The 19,633-nt window shown below is 44.5% G+C and overlaps 1 protein-coding gene across 8 annotated transcripts in view; it reads left to right on the forward strand.

Annotated features, from left to right (window-relative positions):
- LOC135898837 (alpha-2C adrenergic receptor-like) overlaps positions 1–19,633 on the forward strand; it is a 696,056-nt gene that overhangs the window by 652,001 nt on the left and 24,422 nt on the right. Inside the window, exon 1 of one of the 8 annotated variants that reach the window (XM_070535756.1) lies at positions 10,311–10,442. The exons of 5 other annotated variants lie outside the window; for them this stretch is intronic. The gene's annotated coding sequence lies outside the window, so the exon portion shown is untranslated. Of the gene's footprint in view, positions 1–10,310; positions 10,443–10,524; positions 10,619–10,710; positions 11,022–19,633 lie in introns of those variants that run through there. 2 more of the 8 variants (XM_070535757.1, XM_070535755.1) reach the window with 2 other exon arrangements.

The following is a 19,633-nucleotide window of genomic DNA, read 5'->3' on the forward strand; positions in this document are numbered from 1 at the left end:
CCGTCACTCTTGACGCGCCGCGCCAGATAACGACTGGCGCATGGAGCGCACGATCGTGTACACAACTTCCAACTCCTGCGAGTTTTCTCACTGCTAATGTGTAAGAGCCTATACGTGCGAAAATCTTCACAGCGTACCCTTAATGAGACATGCATCGTTCGCTTGTTGCAGAATAATAGGTACCCGATCAATGTCAAGACGTCAGAATGGGATAACATTTCAATTTTCTTTCGATTTTTTTTTCTTCCGTTTGCTTCAACGGTCGAAGTTCGGCCTGCAGGAAAACCTAAACGTGCGTGAAAATTCGGGTCAAAGCTATTGACTCATCCGTGGTGCGCAACAGAGCAACTGAATGCACACGATACGCGCTCCAGGTTTTAACTAGGCGAAAACTTACGCAGCAAGACTTCCTGCGCACTCTCTGGAGGGTATATACGCATTCTAAGGAGCCAGCGTAACGGATGAATGGTAAGCGCACGTTTTCTTGGTAAGAAATTATCTTAGGAAAACGCGTGGATGGAGCATGATCTTTTACTTAGAGAGAGAGAGAGAGATATATATATGTTTGGTTGGTGAAACGGCTAGCAAAGCCTAATCATTGTCAGCCCGAGGTGGGCGATTTCCATAGTCCAGGAAGCCACGGGTGATTGCTGCCGCTTTATTCCGGTCCACCAGGCTTCGCTAGTCTTCAAGGACCAATGCGACCAGCAGTACTCCCCACGTTTCAGTGAGAAGGACGAGAAAACAAAAAAAACAAGAGAAACTCACCGCCATTGCTGTCAAAAACAATGGTTGCTTGAAGGACCGAAAGCAAAATGAATGAGTTAATGACAAGTCGATAAAGCAAAGAAGACAAAAAGGCGCATGTATATACAAAGTAATTTTACAGAAGTGTTAACCACGTATGAGATAACAGATTTCTCGATATTTCTTTCCAAAGACGCGGAAAAAGCACTGCTGGCTGAACTTTGCGGCCGTTGTCACGGCCAACACGCCGCGATACCTCTTTTCCAAGGCGCTCTGCGGCCCGATGAGAACTTAGATCCAGTAAACAGTGCTACTTCCATATATATATATATATATATCAAGCAAGTGAGCAACACAAGGAGACGCTGATGAAGGGGTCGGTACTTTTTACGTACGCATATGACCAAAGCAGGGAATAAGTCATCCGCGGTGGCAGTAACGTTGTTTTTGTTGTTTTCATTTTTCGCTGGTTGAGCACTGTTCATACACTTCATTATGAATTCAAATGTAGTCTCTATGCATAAGCCAAAAAGCGTTCAAGTGCGTAAACAGTTATTGCGCACCTCAAGTCCATTAGAGAACATATAGAATGAGCCCTTGTGCAGCAGTAAACTCGATTAGATGCGACAATGATAACGGCCTCATAGTTCTCTAACACTGCAAGGATTTAGCCGTGTGATGAGACTAAGAAAATGTGCCGGCGTAGAATCGGCTGATGCATAAGACAGGGGTAATTGGACATATCGCTGGGAGAGTCCTTCGTTCCACAGTGCACGTAAGTTACGACGTCTTTTTACTTAATGATTTTCTGCATTAAACGGGAGTGAAAGGTCGCCTGACGCGTGCCGCACCCCCAAATATCAAAACGCAGGCGCACATGGAGCCATTTGCGCACAGACGGGAAAAAGGTCTCGTACATTTGCCGCTATACGTCACTGCCGGTCAACTTTTCCGGAGGAATGCTCTACGAAGATGGCCCTTTGCGATCGAGAAGCAGGGAATGTTGACACCGCTGTTTGGTCGGAGGCACCTGAGTCCACCACCTGAGTCAGCGCCTGTGTGAAATTACCATCCAAACGTGACAAGCCGCGACAAGTCTATTCGTTTCGTGACAGATGGTGTAGACAGGAAAAGAAAGTGTCCTTCTATATATCTCGCTCTTTCGTTGGTGCTTGTGTAGAGGAGGCGCAGCATGTAGAGACACAGCGCCACAGAAAGGCTCCAAGGTGGCATTCGGGATTAAAGCTGCATTTAATACCACATAAACTTACCTTTAAGGCATTTGCAGTGAAGCAAAAATTAGGAACCCAAGAAAGCAGCAAACCTAATGAAAATCCAGACACTTTTTTATTCAGAAAAGTTTTTCCGCGTTAGAGGACGTGGTTATTTTTGCATTAAACGCTGGCTTATGCAGCTGGACGCCCTCGTGCTCTTCCAGGCGTCCTGCTGTGCAGTGCTTCTGAAAAAGACATAAATTATGCTTTATTTTGCTTTCAAGATGCCTCTCTCTCTCTCTCTCTCGTTATCTCTTGTTCTTAAGCTCACTTTGCGTTTCCATTGCACTAACCATCCTAACTTTTTAGAAATTCAGTGGTGAATAATATGAAAGCACAGACGTCGGTCTGGCTTAATACACAGAATCGCTAAACAAGAATTAAATCTTCTCCACCTTTGTATCACGCAGCTATTACGTCGACGAATGGACATGACTGCATTCGTCAATACACGAAAATCGCGAAATCATACTCGTATGCATAGAGTGAGGGCCTTATAGTGTTTTGTATGTACACAAAGGCAAAGACCAGCAAGCAAACACGACGCTTACGGAGTAGGCCATTATCTATGCTTTATTATCTTGAACAGCCTCCTATCAACAATAAATTCAACTGTTCGTGCAATGAGCATTTTTCACAAGATATATTGTGTGCCCAAAGAGAAAGCACTAAATTTCTGTCATTACACCAATGCGCCCTACATGTCAAACAAGTGTGTTGCTTTAACGGGAATGGAAGTTTATGAAAGGTTCACGGTAGTCATATAAAACCTAGGGCTAGTTCGGATCACAAACAACAGATCTAGCTATTGAAGCTAGCTCACTAGGAATATAGGACGGCATTCACAAAAAGTGCATATGCTGAAATTCTTCCTAAGGAGATGTCAGGCAAGCATGATGTCGGACATATCGTTAACGAAGGCGGCTGGCAAATCACAAGCAGCACTTACGAACGAGAAGCTTTGCGAATTCAATTTCTGGTGCTTACGACCTGTCGTTTTTTACTAACCTTTCTTTTTTAATCGCACGTGCCCCATTACAGTAGTGCATCTTTTTAGATAGGGTTGTTGTTACCCTCTTCAAATCATAATTATGCTTTACGAAGCTGACTCTAGCTCGACATACTGTACATGGCTTGCTACGACATTCGAGCGCTAAAACAGGGTACCCGCTCCTGACGCGAGCTAAAGGTATAAGTGAAGGCGCCTGGTTTCATCATGAGGAGCTCGCAGAAGTCATATATGTAACAGTATTTCAACGTTAAGAGACTACAGTTCTAACACTCTCCTCTCCCAGTGAAGGTTCCGATCTCTTCACCGTCCTTCGTTTCCTCACCATCCTTCGTCTATCGAGGCGCTCGTTGCTCTCTCGTCGCCTCTAAAGGGGCCTTTAAAGCATCGTGTGATTGGTATTTCTGTATCGCATGCTGATGCTTGATTTTAAAAAAAAGAAGACAGAAAGAAAAAGTGGTGAAAAAACATTGAAGAGGTGAAAAGACGAAAAAGAAACATGAGAAAATGTGGCCAATGCGTTTAGGATGCGTGTCCGCAATGTTGACATTATACTTGATGGTCTGAATTTAATCAACCCCCCACCACCACCACCAGCAGCAGCAGCAGCGGCTCGGCAGCAGCAACAGCTAGAAGTGCTGCCTCGTCTCGGGTAATTCGCTTAGGCGACGCCGGGGCGCTCGCTTCTCATTTCATTACTTCGTTTCTTTATTCCATTTACCTCCGGTCGTGCGCCGCCCCGCCCTCCCTTTGACGCGTCCTGCCTGCTCCTGCTTCCGGCCTCTGGTGCGAGGTGTCACACACTGGGTGTCATCAAGTGCTCGAAAAACAGAAGGTGGGGGGGTGACGCTGCTGCCACCGCTCGATCAACTGCGCACACATGTACACACACACACTGACGCGTGTGCAAAGGTACGTGAGCTCAATTAATACAATACACGGGACAGGCACAGTCACGGCTTCTACGGCGTCGCTCGATCCCTCACTCAACCACTCGGTCGCTCACCCAATCACACGCACGAGGAAGTGAAGACGCGTGCGAAAGCAACGCACGGGAGGACGCGACCCCAATTAGTTTGATAAACTTCTATAACGTACCGCACAGAAGAAGCGCACAGACACACCAGCGAACGAAAAAAAAAAAGCTGAAGGAAAAGCGCCATCTATCCGTTCAACAGGGGCATGTGGTCTCCACAGTGGTGCAAGACTGAGGGCTAGCTTTTAATCTCACCTGTGGCGCCGTAGGGTCGGCGATGCCCTTTTATTATTTCCTTTCTTTTTGTCTCCCTTTTTTTATTATTATTACTAACTAGTCCGCGTAACGCCGGCAGCAAAAATGAATAATTGATGAAGGTAGCGCCAGAAGGACGCAGCGCATATAGCGCTGACTCGTTGCCGCCCATGCCGGCGCCGCTGTTCCTTTGCTTTCGCCACTCTCTTTGATACGTTTTCTCTCTCTCTCTCTCTCTCTCTCTCTCTCTCTCTCTCTCTCTCTACCTCCATGTTACTCTTATTCCATGCTAACCTACTCCGCCCTTCGCGAAGCATCGAGCGTTTTTGCGAAGTTCTCGAAGCACCACTTCGGCGCGGCGCCTTGCGTAAGAGCAGCGGGCCTGCTTTTTCTCTTGAACATACATGTATGTACATACACTACACGTGACGACGAGATGCCATTACGTGAGCAGTCACGACTCCTCCTAGGCAATTTGTGCAGCTTGGGCTAAGTGCACTCCAGAAATTGAAGCTGCACGCGCAACTTCGCTCGGTAAAGTAATAACACTTTAAGTTTATCGGGCATTCCTTTTTTTTTTCCAAGCTGCATTAAAAGCGAGATAGATAGAGAGCTTGTGTACCAGTACGTGGGTCCTGCAGCTGTAGTTTGCAGTTTGCCGTCTTCACGAAAGCGCATTAAAGTTAGATTTTATTCATAATTTTTTGTTACATTTCATTGCATTACATTACAGTTAACCTTGTAGAGATCGTTATGTATTGCACAATTGACAGCTGATGGTATTAAGCAATGGAAATCGGGCTATTTACATCACCACCTACTGTTGTCCCGGTATAACCAATCGTCCTTTCCAAGAATCTTTTTATTTTATTTTTTTCTTAACAGAGCACGATGACCTGCCAATGCCGGTGGGAGTTATTTCTCGAGATCAATGCGCCGTCCAAGCCCCACCGTATATAGTAGACTGGAAATACGTAATAACTTGCTGGATTCGGGGTCCCAGGTAACACCAAGAATGAAAGAGACATCCTGTGGTAGAGTGCTCCAGGTTGATCTCGATCCCCTAGGTTTCCTTAACGCACGCCTAAGGAATACACACGAGCGTTCTCGCGTTGTGTCCTCGCCATCGGTATGCGGCAGCCACCACTGGGAATCGAACCGTCAACCTTGTTCTAGGCAAGAGAATGACACAACCACTAAGCCAGTGCGGAGATTAGAAGGAAAGAAATGTTGACAAAGAAACTCGTTACTCTCTGTAAGCCCAACATTGGGATGGTAGCGAAATGTACTGGCGAGCAACGGTTGGCATTTCTTATAGCACACCGTCAAGAAGGACGATCAGCAGCAAAATAGCCGGAAGTGTTGTCGAAGGTAACTGAAATGCGCATTACCTTCAACCTCTACTCCAGACTTTAAAGCTGAGCTGAGGAGCACAGAGGTGTATCTTGCGCAGAGTGGCTTGGCAATTAAAGAAAAAGAAAATGCATGCGAGATGACGAAGCGTAAGTACATGACGTATATCAAGTCGCGGAGGCCAAAAAGGGACATTCGAGCAAAGCTCGCAATGAAGTCACGAGAACTTGGGAAGTGACGAGACCGACGCGTAGCGCGCGCAGGCTCGTCACTAGTGTTGATGATGTTCATCGGCATATGATATGCCCATGTCCTTCACCTGTGGGCCTCTAAATACAACAGAAACCAATGCCAGGTCAGGCGTCAGAGATCGCACGAAAAGTCGGACTCGGTTGAGGAAATAAATGTCGAGTTTCATGGAGATAGTGTGGCGGCCAGCACAAAATCCCAACGCATGTTCTCCCTTTTTTTTTCTTTTTTACCTATTTGCCAATGCAATATTTTGTCAGTGCCTTGACAGCGTAAACCAGAAGTGCACTTGCGTGCCGAACAGTGAGCATTCCAAAGCCAAAAAGTTTTGTTCTTCAAGACACTAACATGCGAAAATCTGACCTGAAGCTCGTGCCATCAAACACAATCGGCCGGGCTCAAATTACTTTTGTACATAACCGAACTGTTTTGGGGGAGTCGGATTGCAGTGTCACACGAATATCCTACCACGGCACTGATTGCATCAGGACGGCCAGCAAAGTGAAGAGTATAGCATTGCAATGCAATTCGATGCATAAGTTCGTCTGAATAGCTGCAGCTGCGGAAACAACTACATGTTAAGCATGTGTGCTGGCTTCTAAAAGCCCGCAGTGCATGTAACTATACTTTAAAATATGTTCTGTTGAATTTTCTCCTCCTATTCAGTGGTGGTAAGTGTCATATTACGTGTCGCAGCACGCGAGCCATGGGCTGAGCGCTTGCAACCGTTCGCCTAACTAGCGAATGGCGCCTAACGTCTCAGACCAAATGACACCCAACTGAATGGCGGCTGATTTCGAAATGCGAGCAGTCGAGATTTGACCTCAGCAACCTAACGGCTCGCGTTTGATTTTTACTTCAATCGTGAAACCCTAAACTCGAGCTGCCTAAGATTAGCGATGCATTGCCAAACTAAGGGCTACTGGTGCAATTGTGCATAGCTCGACATAAATGCACCGCATATACCATACTGAAGCTACAACTTTACACAGACAGACAGACAGACAGACAGACAGACAGACAGACAGACAGACAGACAGACAGACAGACAGACAGACAGACAGACAGACAGAATAGATGGATGGATAGATAGATAGATAGATAGATAGATAGATAGATAGATAGATAGATAGATAGATAGATAGATAGATAGATAGATAGATAGATAGATAGATAGATAGATAGATAGATAGATAGATAGATAGATAGATAGATAGATAGATAGATAGATAGATAGATAGATAGATAGATAGATAGATAGATAGATAGATAGATAGATAGATAGATAGATAGATAGATAGATAGATAGATAGATAGATAGATAGATAGATAGATAGATAGATAGATAGATAGATAGATAGATAGATAGATAGATAGATAGATAGATAGATAGATAGATAGATAGATAGATAGATAGATAGATAGATAGATAGATAGATAGATAGATAGATAGATAGATAGATAGATAGATAGATAGATAGATAGATAGATAGATAGATAGATAGATAGATAGATAGATAGATAGATAGATAGATAGATAGATAGATAGATAGATAGATAGATAGATAGATAGATAGATAGATAGATAGATGCCTGACGTCCTCTCAATATGGAGCCGAAAGTATTGAAACAATGTCTAGTAAGCGTCATAAGGTAATGACACTACAGCTTATAGAGAATGGTAGTGGTCATATAATTACTTCACTCAACTCGAAAAAAAAAAGAGCAATGAAGAGCGTGGCATCGATTCGGGCAACAGCTGGCCTCATCGCTCGCTTCCTTTAATGTTTTTTTTCTTAATTGTCAAATCGATTTCCGAGCTTATATATACAAGATATTACGAAATTACGTTTTTCTGAGAGGATAACCGCATAAACTTCATCTCGACAATGCAATGCCGACAAAGACGACGGGCTCCGTGATACGGATCGTAAGACACAGTCATCCCTCGCGTAGCTTACATGAATAATGAACGTTTCTTAATGGATTTCTTGGCTCATGTCTGTCTCTTGTACGCTTATTCTTCATTCTTTTTTTTGCCGCTCAGCCCTTTTCGAGAAAGCGATGACCTCACTTTCCTCCGAACTTTGCGCAGCCGTGTGCCAGGGACGTCAAAATGTCATCGTGCATCGCACTGTACACGCGCTCGCCTTTTTTTTTTAATATTTTGGCGCAATTCTATGGCTTCTCTTCATTTATGCTCCCGTAATCCCGTTCCTGTGTGAGCGCCGTCTCATATGCTTTTCATATTAGGGGGCAGGTCATAAACCGCCTAGCAACACCCTTGCATTCTGACTCTGCTTTTTCACCCGTGGAGGGGTGGATGAAGAGAGAGGGGTGAGGGGATGGGAGGGGGGGCATCCCTTCAGTGACGGCATGCCTCCGTGCCGCACCTGACGCAATTATCCTGGGAGCCAACGATAAAGGGCCCCGCGACGGCTTCTGCGAAAAGTTAATGCCGTTAACCTCTCCTCCAAGCGGACCGACGGCGGTGCGTTTAAGAATATGCCTAACTCGCCTACGTGCCATTAGGAGAGTGACATTGTTCGTCTTTACTTTCTTCTTGCATCCTTTTGCTTATATGTATATGGGAGAATCAGTTTATGGGACAGACGCACTATACTTGTGGCATGTGCTCTGCACGAGTAAGGGAAAGTAGAACAGGCCCAGGTGTTCCAAAAGCTCGCCGAAACAAACAAAAAAGACACATAGGCGAGAGAACGTCCTGGAAGTAAAAGAAAAAAATATGTATTGAGAGAGACACGCGTAGCGGTAGTAAATCTAGGCATTCCGGGCATTCCAAGGACACGAACTTGATTCCTCAAGGCCGCTTTAGGCTCCCGCTCTGAAAAAAAATATATGACGTCGCTTTTCTTTCTATTTTATTGTGGCCACTTTACGTTTTTCTTTTCTTTCTGCAAATTTGTGCGTAAGGACACGCGCGGTCACGCCCGAAACAATTTGTCGCCGACTAATTTCGCGCTCTGTGTGACTCGCCTGCGAATTCGCAATCGTCCCGGGGCACGTCGGGAGAGCGTCGCCCCCGCCTCGCCTCTTTTGCCGCGTATTTTTCACGCTCCGCCAACTTTGTGGAGCCGCGGCGGCGTAGTACACGTTGCGGGAGGTGGGCGTAATTTTATTGTACGCCGAATCTTCCAGCCTGTGTTTCCGCTTCCTCTCGATTCCCCTCTTTTTTTTCTGCTTCTTCTTTCTCTGCTTCACTCTGTTTGACACCGTGCGATGCTGGTTTCACAAAGATGAAATACCTCGTCGTTTCTGGTCCCTTTTACTCGTCTTTGTTGCGGTGCTTGCCCATTTTCGCAACCCTGATGTTACTATAAACCCGTCACACCCGTCAGCATTTGTGCACCTATCTATGCCATTCACAAGCTCGGCGTAAAAAATGTCAAACGCACGCAGAGTCCTACGTGACAACGACAACACAGCGACGCTCAACACCTCGCTGCACTTCGATCCCAATTTATTCATGCACTGGTGGTCACCTTTGCGTCCTTGCTCCGTCTGCGAGTACGTTTCAGGATATCGACACGAATGCACAAATCTATCTATCTATCTATCTATCTATCTATCTATCTATCTATCTATCTATCTATCTATCTATCTATCTATCTATCTATCTATCTATCTATCCATCCATCTATCTATCTATCTATCTATCTATCTATCTATCTATCTATCTATCTATCTATCTATCTATCTATCTATCTATCTATCTATCTATCTATCTATCTATCTATCTATCTATCTATCTATCTATCTATCTATCTATCTATCTATCTATCTATCTATCTATCTATCTATCTATCTATCTATCTATCTATCTATCTGTCTGTCTGTCTGTCTGTCTGTCTGTCTGTCTGTCTGTCTGTCTGTCTGTCTGTCTGTCTGTCTGTCTGTCTGTCTGTCTGTCTGTCTGTCTGTCTGTCTGTCTGTCTGTCTGTCTGTATGTATGTATGTATGTATGTATGTATGTATGTATGTATGTATGTATGTATGTATGTATGTATGTATGTATGTATGTATGTATGTGTGTATGTGTGTATGTGTGTATGTGTGTATGTATGTCGATAGAAAGATATCTATATATCTATGTATCTGCCCACTTCCCGTTCCATGCGCGTTTATTGGCCTCAAACAAAACTACGCTGCTACGCACTTCCAGCTGCCTTCTCTGGAGCCATCCGTGTTTTCTTCGCCGGTTTCCTGTATTTTCTTCTTATTACGGCATGGTGGTATTTCGCACACAGCATCCGCTTTCCGAACACTGGCGCCACGTTTTCTCCACTCTCCTCTCTTCCCGACAACTTTGCGCCATCCGCTACGGCCCGACACGTACGCGCTCTCTCCGTTGATGCGACAAGCGGCGGGTGAAAGCGCGCGGTGTGCTTTCGTAACGTTAAGGTGTTGGGAACGCGTGAGAGAGAGGGCGGCGGCGAAAGGAATGTGCATACATACTTTGCGCCTACGCTTGTGTACACAGCACCCGTCGCGTGGGCCGTACTCTACGCCGGCGACGACTGCGACGACGTCGACGTTGAGCTCGCCGGCGAGTGCGAAGGTGAGCAGGGAGAGGACGTTCCTTTGTCATCGCTCCGGCGCGAAGCGCACACACGGGCTCGCCCCTGCCTGCCAGCAAGTTGGTTGGAGAGGCGTCGCGGCAGACAGCGGTGTCTCGCGGGCGAGCGGGCGGGCAGGGGCTGCCCCGCTTAGTATTCCCACTCTCAGCTTGTTACGGTACGCTTTTCTTTTTTCCTTGGTTTTTTTCGCCCTCACCCGTTATCTCTTTTCCTTTCTTTCATCCTTCCTTCACTCGTTCGACAAACGGGACGTCTGAGGCACCACTTGCGCCGATGAACCTGCGAGAAGGCAAACGCGTACTTCGGGAAGCGGCGCGCTGTCGGAGCATCGTGCATTTGGTTCTCTCTGTGCCAATCTCCTCCCTGCAGAGTTAGCGCGAGTGAGACCTCGCCGTCGAAAACTTCGAGGCACCGTAGTTTTCCTTCGTGGCGCGTGGTGCGAGCTGCTGATTTCACTAAGGACCGCGTTTTTTTTTTCGTCAGTATTTTATTTTTTGTGAAAAGTGCATCGCGGTGTCACGCAGCGCCCAGGTCGGCCGCGGATCTTCGCTTGGAAAAAGGTAGGCCCATGGACGAAATATCGTACCTCGATGATGAAAAACTTTATTTATCCCTCTTGGATCATTCGTGTGCATGCACCCTTCTTGTGCAGAAAGGAAACATAACGAGAGGGCAATAGAAATAGAAAAAAAAGACACTTAATTTGTTCTGTATTTAACTTCAGAACAGGATATAGCTTAGCGCTATGTTGAGCGCCGGAGAAAAAAAACAGCAAAAATGTGTTTTCTCGACCTTCTTACTTGGTCTTCAAGAAACGTGACCAAGATATGGCAAGCGGGGTGTTTCTTTCGATAAGTGGGGCCGTGATGGTTGCGAAAGAAACGGAATACCTGATAACCGCAACATGTTAGTCTCGCGCGTGATGGCACTACAAACGTATTGCACTTGCACTGGGGCCAAATTGCGATGCAAATTGCGATGTTACGGAACTTTTCCGTAACACGCACCTTATTCCTCGGCGTGTGGCGTTTCAAAGGCAATAGGCGGAACATCGCCGCATCAGATGCTCGATACCTTCCTGGCTTCTCTTTAATCTTTTCAGAATGAAACTCGTTTCGAACAATCGCGCCACGAGGGAGCAGTCGTGACACGGTGTACCCTACTGAAACGCTTCTTTTTGCTGTCCAATAACTCAACGTGTTAATGTGTGTTTTCCCGCGTTATCTGCGTGAAATTGGCACGGTTTTCGTATAAATGCCACACAATTTCCGTGAAAGTCACGTGGGATTATTCGACTTTCCTTTGGCAAGTATCACCAGAGAAGATTGCGTTTTAAGGTGTTGTGCCATGATCTACATATACAAGAGACGCGTTTTCAGCGTGGAGGATTACTTCGCCGAATAAAAAATATATATATATCCAAGGTTCAAAGAAGGACTTAGATTGGAGCTAGAGTTTGTTGCAGTACATATTAAAGTTAAACGCGCTGCGTAGCCACATAAAACTCACGGAAAGGATCGAGACACACGTGGCGAAACGCAACATGTCGTGCTTTTTTTTTTTGCGGGCTTTATTGTTGCTCACTAAAGCGCTTCACTTCAGTGTTTAAGCTATCTTTCAATAGAAAAGTTCTGGAGCAATATTTTCTTGAAGTTTGCTGTCATTTAACGAAAATCTGATCGTGTTTTTTTTTTAATTCGTCCTCGCGCAGGTTGAACTAATGAAAGTGGTTACAGCAGCTCCGTAGCGCGTGCCCCTCAGTCATACAGTGGAAAAGTACGCACACATGCGATTGTCGACATGCTTTTAAGACAGGCAGGAGTACTTCTTATTTCCTTGGATGTATGCTGAACGTACCTTAGTGCCTTATCTAGAGTTTCGACAGCTGTTTTTTCAGGCTTTATCGATCAATCAACTAAAGTACTGCAGTAATTTATTGCTCGAAATTTGTCCCGCTCGCCTTAACATTCTGCAGGGGCCGTTTCTATGTGGAACCACGGCTTCCGAAAGACACGAAATTTCCCGTGATCCAACGTACATGATATGACGACCAAATCGGTTTCGTGACGCTAATCAAACGAGATGCTACGCCTGAAAATTTCGTGAGCAGGTTATTCTAACGATCGCGGGGCGTTTCGCAGCGTGAATCCGATTCACCAAGGTCACGCGCGCGAACTGCGAAAAAAAAAAAACGACGCTTCAGGGAAGAAACGTAGCCCTATAGTCTCCTCCAGTATCTAGCACCTCCTTCAGCACGCCTACTTAGAAAACACACACTGGCGCAACTTTTGCAGGGGTTCCCTTTAAGACGTGTGTTATCGTGGCCGAATGTCGACGGGCATTAACGGTGCCGTGGCTGCGGTTACGGTGGATTCTATAGGCCTAAATTCTGATCGCCGAGACACCCAACTTCGCTCCGCGATTCGTGCGTGGCCGGCGGTGAGCAGAGAGAGCGCGTATGCAAGATTCCATTGCCGGACAGCTATATAATCATGGTTGACGCCGCATGCTGCCACATTTTGCTGTTTCAAGCGAGCATGTACGGAAAGCATTTAAAGCGTATCATTTCTGAAGCCCTGTGAGTTTGCTGAGTGTACCCCGAGCGGCGATGGGTGCCGTATTCCGCGAGGGCCGTCGAGTCACTCATAAATTTCTTCCCGTGTTCGTGACCTGAGTGCTAAAAAGAGTGGCGTTTCCAGGAGAGGTCAACTTAGGAAGAGGGAGAAAGAAAACAGGGCTTTCCAATACTTATACGACGAGAAGCAGAGGCGTGTATCGCCTGTCCGCCGCGGCACATGGTAATTGCCTGGTGTTAGGTTCGGAAGAAATTAAGAGCCGCATAATTCGGAGATATACACAAAAATTAAAATGAAGGAAACGTATTGCTAATAAATGTAGTAACTGACAGCATCCCAAAGAGGAGATCATGTCTCGCTGGCACCACTTTGAAACAGCTACTTCCATGCTGTGCAAATCACCAGAGGCGCTCAATAAGAAAGTGTCGACGTTCTGAGCCTCAGACAAATGCAACTAGCATAAGTTATCTAATACTAATGTATTACGCGTTACAGTCGGCTGGCGATATACTTATCGTGACCTTATGGCATTCTTCTCCGCCGCCGATGATCGCTATTTTCTATCAGAAAGAAAAAGAAAGGTTCCGCCCAGAACGTTTTACAGTGGTAGCAGCTGCACACATTCTTCCGAAAACATAATAAGAAGTGCACGACCGAAGCAACGTTCTAGGAATTTTCCTCTTCCAGCCCTTTCTACAGCTACGGGTGTCCTATACCTGCCTGCATAGCAGACAAGAGAGTACATGTTACGCATAAATAAAAGAAAATATCAGCATTGTTACCTGGAAACGCAGTAACTTCTCTTGATATTACGCTGTGCCTAGCTTGTACGAGTGCAGGCATACTATAGTCGGAGTGCAGACTCGCTCTGGGGCTCGATGTTGCGTATGCCTCCATACTGTTACAAGCCCCAGATATTGCGTTGCTCCCATATTCCGGCCGGCTTCCCAAGCGAAAGTCGGCTATGTAAAATACCCCTTACGAAATCGCCCCGTGGGCCAACAGAGAACTTTGGGATCCCGTGCTTCGAGGAATGCGATAAAGCATGATGTAGAGGAGCACCGGTACACGTGCGCTCGGAGGGCAATATACTCTAACAATATAATAATAGCGTTCTGGCCCGAGCCCAGCCCGAATCCGAAAGTTCCATGCGCTGCCTCGCCCGAGCCCGCCACGCCGTTTTCAAACCTGACCCGGACCCGACTAGATCCAGCCCGTTAGCCCTTGAGCCTAAGCAAAGCGTTCTCTAGTCCTAGGTTATTGTAAAGATGCCAGGCGCGCAGAGTTTGCTTTCAGATAGATTATACTCTGCCAGGTTTTCAACTGGAATTGTACCTGACCAGTGGGCATTTAAAAGAGAAAGAAAAAAATGCATCCTCGGTTCATTATGCTCGTGTGTTACGGTGGAATATGAAAGACCGTACCACATATGCTAAATACTTGTCCGGCAAAATATAGCCAAGGCACACAGCCAGCCATTTCATATCTCTTGAATCTCGAAGAGCCATCGGAACGTTGAGTGCTAGAATTCAAGGAAAGAAATATGGCGGGGAATGTAAACTTAAGCTCTCTGGCATGCTGGATTTCTAAATTCGGTAATACACTGCCGCTAGAAGCGCTCCGAGCTTTTTGTAAACAAAATGGTGACACGCACGGGTAACGCGCATGTACGTCAATATTATCGCATGGGAATAAGAAATTTTTGGTGCTTCATTCAGCTTCGTGTTAATGTCAATTTTTTTCGGTTAGCAAGTTCAGTATCCGTGTTTAGTAACATGAACGATTTTTTTTTTAATACCTGGGCTGGTACGCAGCGTGCTTGTACAACGTAGACAACACAGCTATTTGTTTTATGTTTTGTTTTGTTTTTTACCTTCATGATGTGAAGATGTTAGACTTCTTCGTTCACGCTAATTCCCAACGCCACCCACGTGGTGCTAGAAAGAACAAATACAAGTCAATAAGCACGAGGGCCGCTCCATTTGGCGTGTAAAAACTTCGTTCAAAAGAAAAATTCACTGAGAGATTAAATTTTTTTTATTCTCTTTACGTTTTATGTTCCACGTACGCTTCGCCAATCCTGCAATGTATTGCGGCAGCCACATTACCTTGAAGCATTTCTCTAAGAATGCTTCAAAGTCTGACTTCAAGTACTTTGTACTAATTATATGCGAAGCTATGGCACGTTATTAAACTCGCGTGAACAGAGAATGCAGAAATTAAATGAAATCCGGCAGCGAGTTGCAGTATGCCTTAGCATGCAATATGGTTTGTGAACGCATATTTCAGAATTTATTTTCTACTGCGGTAACGAATTATTTCATTGTTCTAAGTATATATCTTCAAATAATAATAATAATAATAATAATAATAATAATAATAATAATAATAATAATGTTTACTGCAAGAAAATATGCCAGACAACATAAACAGGCCGGTCTAGGCGTTAGTTGGTTTGTAGGATAAAGGAAAAAATACATAAATTGATGACACATGTAGAACAAAGAAAAAATGAATCACAAAAGATGGAAAATAACGAGATAACGTTTGGTTATTCTGCTTTAAAGAAAAGGAAATCGAAGAAGTAAATCTTACGCTGCATGAATGTTCTGGAAGTTAATTTCACCATGGCTCCCTTAATAATTCTTTCAGCGTGCTTTTCGAAGTCACGTTAATGATTTCATCTCGTGACTTGTTAAATATGTCTGGCATATATGTGCAGCGTCCGGCCGCACCATACCTTGTGGCTTAACGAAGAACTACGTAAGGAACGTGTTTCCTAAGTTGCCTTGTGGTGGAATTTTTTTGTTCAAATGCGGCATGCCAAAATTGTTTCACGACAGCTGTTTCGATGAGAAAATTGAAAATTTGGTAGACCATAATTGCAACTGTTATTATTGGTGAATTGTAGGCAACATTCTTATGAATATTTTTTTTATAATCCTGTCTACCTTGCATCTCCGACGATCCGAACAGAAGTCGAAGACTGTAATGTCGTATCTCAACACACTGTAACCCAGTGGATATACAATATTTTTTTTCTTTCATACAACGGTGAAAAACTTGATATTAAACAACAGCCAAGTGACTCACCTCAGTTTAGAACAAATTAGTGATAAGTTATGTTATCAAGATAAGTTACTATCGAAATATATTCCAAGACATTTCACACAATATACGTATAGAATAGGCGCTAATTTACAAGAAACACGGTTCGACTCATGCAAGTAGAGTCTTGAGTGGAGAGCGAAAACAAGTTGTGTTTTTCTGACATTGAAAACAATTCCATTGTTAGCGAACCAAAATAGGTACGTAATAATAATAATAATAATAATAATAATAATAATAATAATAATAATAATAATAATAATAATAATAATATATCATTTAAGATGTGTTCCATACTTCCTCTTGCATGGAAATGTCCTCATGCAGGCGCATTAATAAAATGTCCACAGGAGATTATTCAGTACCGCGAGAAGTCTAAATATACTTCTTTTCCTTTCTTTCTTTTTTTTTTACAGAAAGAAAACGTTGTCCAACGACTCCGCTTTAAGCATGTTTTCTGCTCTAGACATATGCAACTAGCTGCACTGAAGCTATTTTCATTACTTGCACTTGAAGCTGCTGTTACGAAGAATACTTGGGGCAACTGGAGAAAGTCTTGGCAATTTATTTATTTATTTAAATTATATGTCCCATCTCTTCAACGTCATCGCAGTGGAATACCCCATACTTTATTCCGTCTAGCAAATATGTGTCTACCCGCCGTGGTTGCTTAGTGGCTATGGTGCTTGGGTGCTAAGCACGAGGTCGCGGGATCGAATCCCGGCCACGGCGGCCGCATTTCGATGGGGTCGTAATGCGGAAATACCCGTGTATTTAGTTTTAGGTGCAAGTTAAAGAACCCCAGGTGGTCCAGGTTATTCCGCAGTCCCCCACCACGGTGTGCCCCAATGAGATCATGGTTTCGGCACGTAAATCCCCATAATGTAAATTTAATTTTAAAGAGTAGGGCGTAGATGGACACCATACACACGTTTGATTGATTGATTGATTGATTGATTGATTGATTGATTGATTGATTGATTGATTGATTGATTGATTGATTGATTGATTGATTGATTGATTGATTGATTGCAGTGAAATTAGAAATTTACGCAAGTATTATGTTTCCGGCTTCTTCAGAAATGATGAATTGATGCATGCTTAAATAATGGCATCATATGATGAAATGAGTTCACTAGATAAAATGAAAATTGCAAAAATCCCGAGCAGTCATTTTTATAAAGAAAAAGAACAACAAATAGAAAGTGTGATTTCTGCGAAAGGACTCATGTGGCTAATGTATTGCAAAACATACATTTATAGAACAGATACAGAACTAACGTTTTTTTTTTTTCATTTCCGTTTTTACTTGGCATTTTCCTCTAGTTGACAATATTTCGCTTTGGGGGGATTAAGCACCATTACGCAGAGTACATCTGGTCTCGTCTATAGCTATGTTATACTAAACTGATAGCCTAGCCTCACCTCAAATAAAGAAGAAAAAGGAACTGACGAAAAACGAAGAGGTTGACAGGAAGTGCAGCTAATGGATTAATGTGGTCGTTACCTATAAACACTGCGATGAAGAGATTGTTCACAATTGCTTTATGTGCACCCGGCATAAAGAGACGGTTTAGGAGTGTAGCGCATTCCACTTCTGCTAGTAATCCAGCGGACACGCCGGCCGTATTTTTCTGCGTGCGTCCCGCAAAATTCTTCTATTTCGCTTGCAACACGTGTTGACCTGGGTGTACCCGCATACACAGCGCCGCACACTCCACGCTGATAAGGGCATACGCCGTTTCTCAAATGCCAACTTCCCGGGCGATGCGTGCGATTTGACCACTATGGAGACTTCCTCCTTTCTTTCTTTCTTTCTTTCTTTCTTTCTTTCTTTCTTTCTTTCTTTCTTTCTTTCTTTCTTTCTTTCTTTCTTTCTTTCGTGTTTTGTTACGTCCTTTCGCGGCAGAGTGCTCAAGTCGACAAGTGGGCATCCGGCTTTTTAGCAACCTTATCTTTCTTACACTATAGGAGGAAAACGCTTTTTTTTTTTCGCGCCAAGTTTCACCTTGTACGATCTCTTGAGTGTTATTTCTCGGTGCCAGCGGTCTCTTTTCGATGCACTTACCTTCAGTGGAGTGAATATTTCCTCCAAGAAGAAGCTGCGAGAAAGCAAATTGACAAGCACACGCTGGCATTTGAGGTACCCGATGACCAACCTATTTCTTTCTGCAGTCATGAGTGCTCTGTTGATAAGCTTGTTCACTTATGAGGGTGGTCTTCCGTAGGCATATGTTACTCGGTGTACTCAATAACGTATAGAGAGAGAGAGAGAGATAAATGAAAGATAGGTGCTGTTTTAATAGAAAGCTAGAAAAGGTTGTCTGGGTTACTGCCCGACCTGCTATACTACAGGAGTTGGATGAATGATACAATATACGCAGTGATCGTGCAAACCCACAAACGCCACGTACACATACACAGGTGCAGACGCACTCGAACTGTTCATAAAGTTTCGCTAAGACGCATGGTTCTCAAAAAATATCAGAAACAATCTCGTTGTTCAGGTTTGAGAAACGTAGTAGTCACCTTCGATGAATGTGAGAACTTTGCGACGAAGTGTTGCTGATAAAATAAGCGTCGTGTGCGGCGGCAGGCTTGGCTTGACTGCAAGCTTGAGCTTCAGCCGCGTCAAATGCGTATTTGTCCGCCCCGTTCAGTAGCATAACAGCACGAAAGCTGCCACGTCACTGAGCGGAAAGCGGAGTATTGAGTATTATGGCTTTTTCAAACCAACCGTGCTACTGGTATTTCGTCGAACACATTGAAGGCGATCGGTAAAACAGTTTTTGAAAGTGTTTGGGTATTGCCAAATGAAAAGCGGGAGACCTGAAAACACAAGGCGCTGCAGGCATGCATGCGGAAGGTCTTTCTTGCATAGGTTCTTAAGCAGAGCGTTCCTTTAATCGCGGTAGCTCGTCTGCAAAGGGAGCAGCTTCACGTGTTATTACAGTCCTTAGAGACACTGATTTGCTTTACTGGTGATAAATACCCCAATGACACTGCAAGATACGCTCAGGTGAGGCAATTGCCGGCCCCACCACAGTTCTGAAAACTTACCCTATGTATATAGGCTACAGTGACCACAGAAGTGGATAGAACGGCTAAGAGCACCGTCATTGGGATATTTTTATTTTGCTTCCCTTCTTTGTTAATCGCAAGTGCCCCTTTTAAAGTGCACTTGCAGCTTACGTAAGCAACTATTTGGTTTATTCTGCGTTGGTTCATTACGGGATGCAACATGACGACGTATATGCGGAGCAGCAACGCATTGCAGCGCCGTCAAGCCTGTTAATATACTGATCTACCAAAACAGCGTCGAGCCACAAGGCGCGTTTTTAGGGGTGAAGCCTTTCGTATATAATGCCTCGTCCACGAGTAACGCATGTATTATTTGCCTCCGTGAGGACCCGGAAGCTGCAGATGATTGCTCGGATCCCTCAAAAATATCCCATGCTCAAGGTCTGGTCAAAACTGCGCTAGCCAGC

The sequence above is a fragment of the Dermacentor albipictus genome, chromosome 3 (genome assembly GCF_038994185.2).
Source record: "Dermacentor albipictus isolate Rhodes 1998 colony chromosome 3, USDA_Dalb.pri_finalv2, whole genome shotgun sequence".
Taxonomy (NCBI): domain Eukaryota; kingdom Metazoa; phylum Arthropoda; class Arachnida; order Ixodida; family Ixodidae; genus Dermacentor; species Dermacentor albipictus.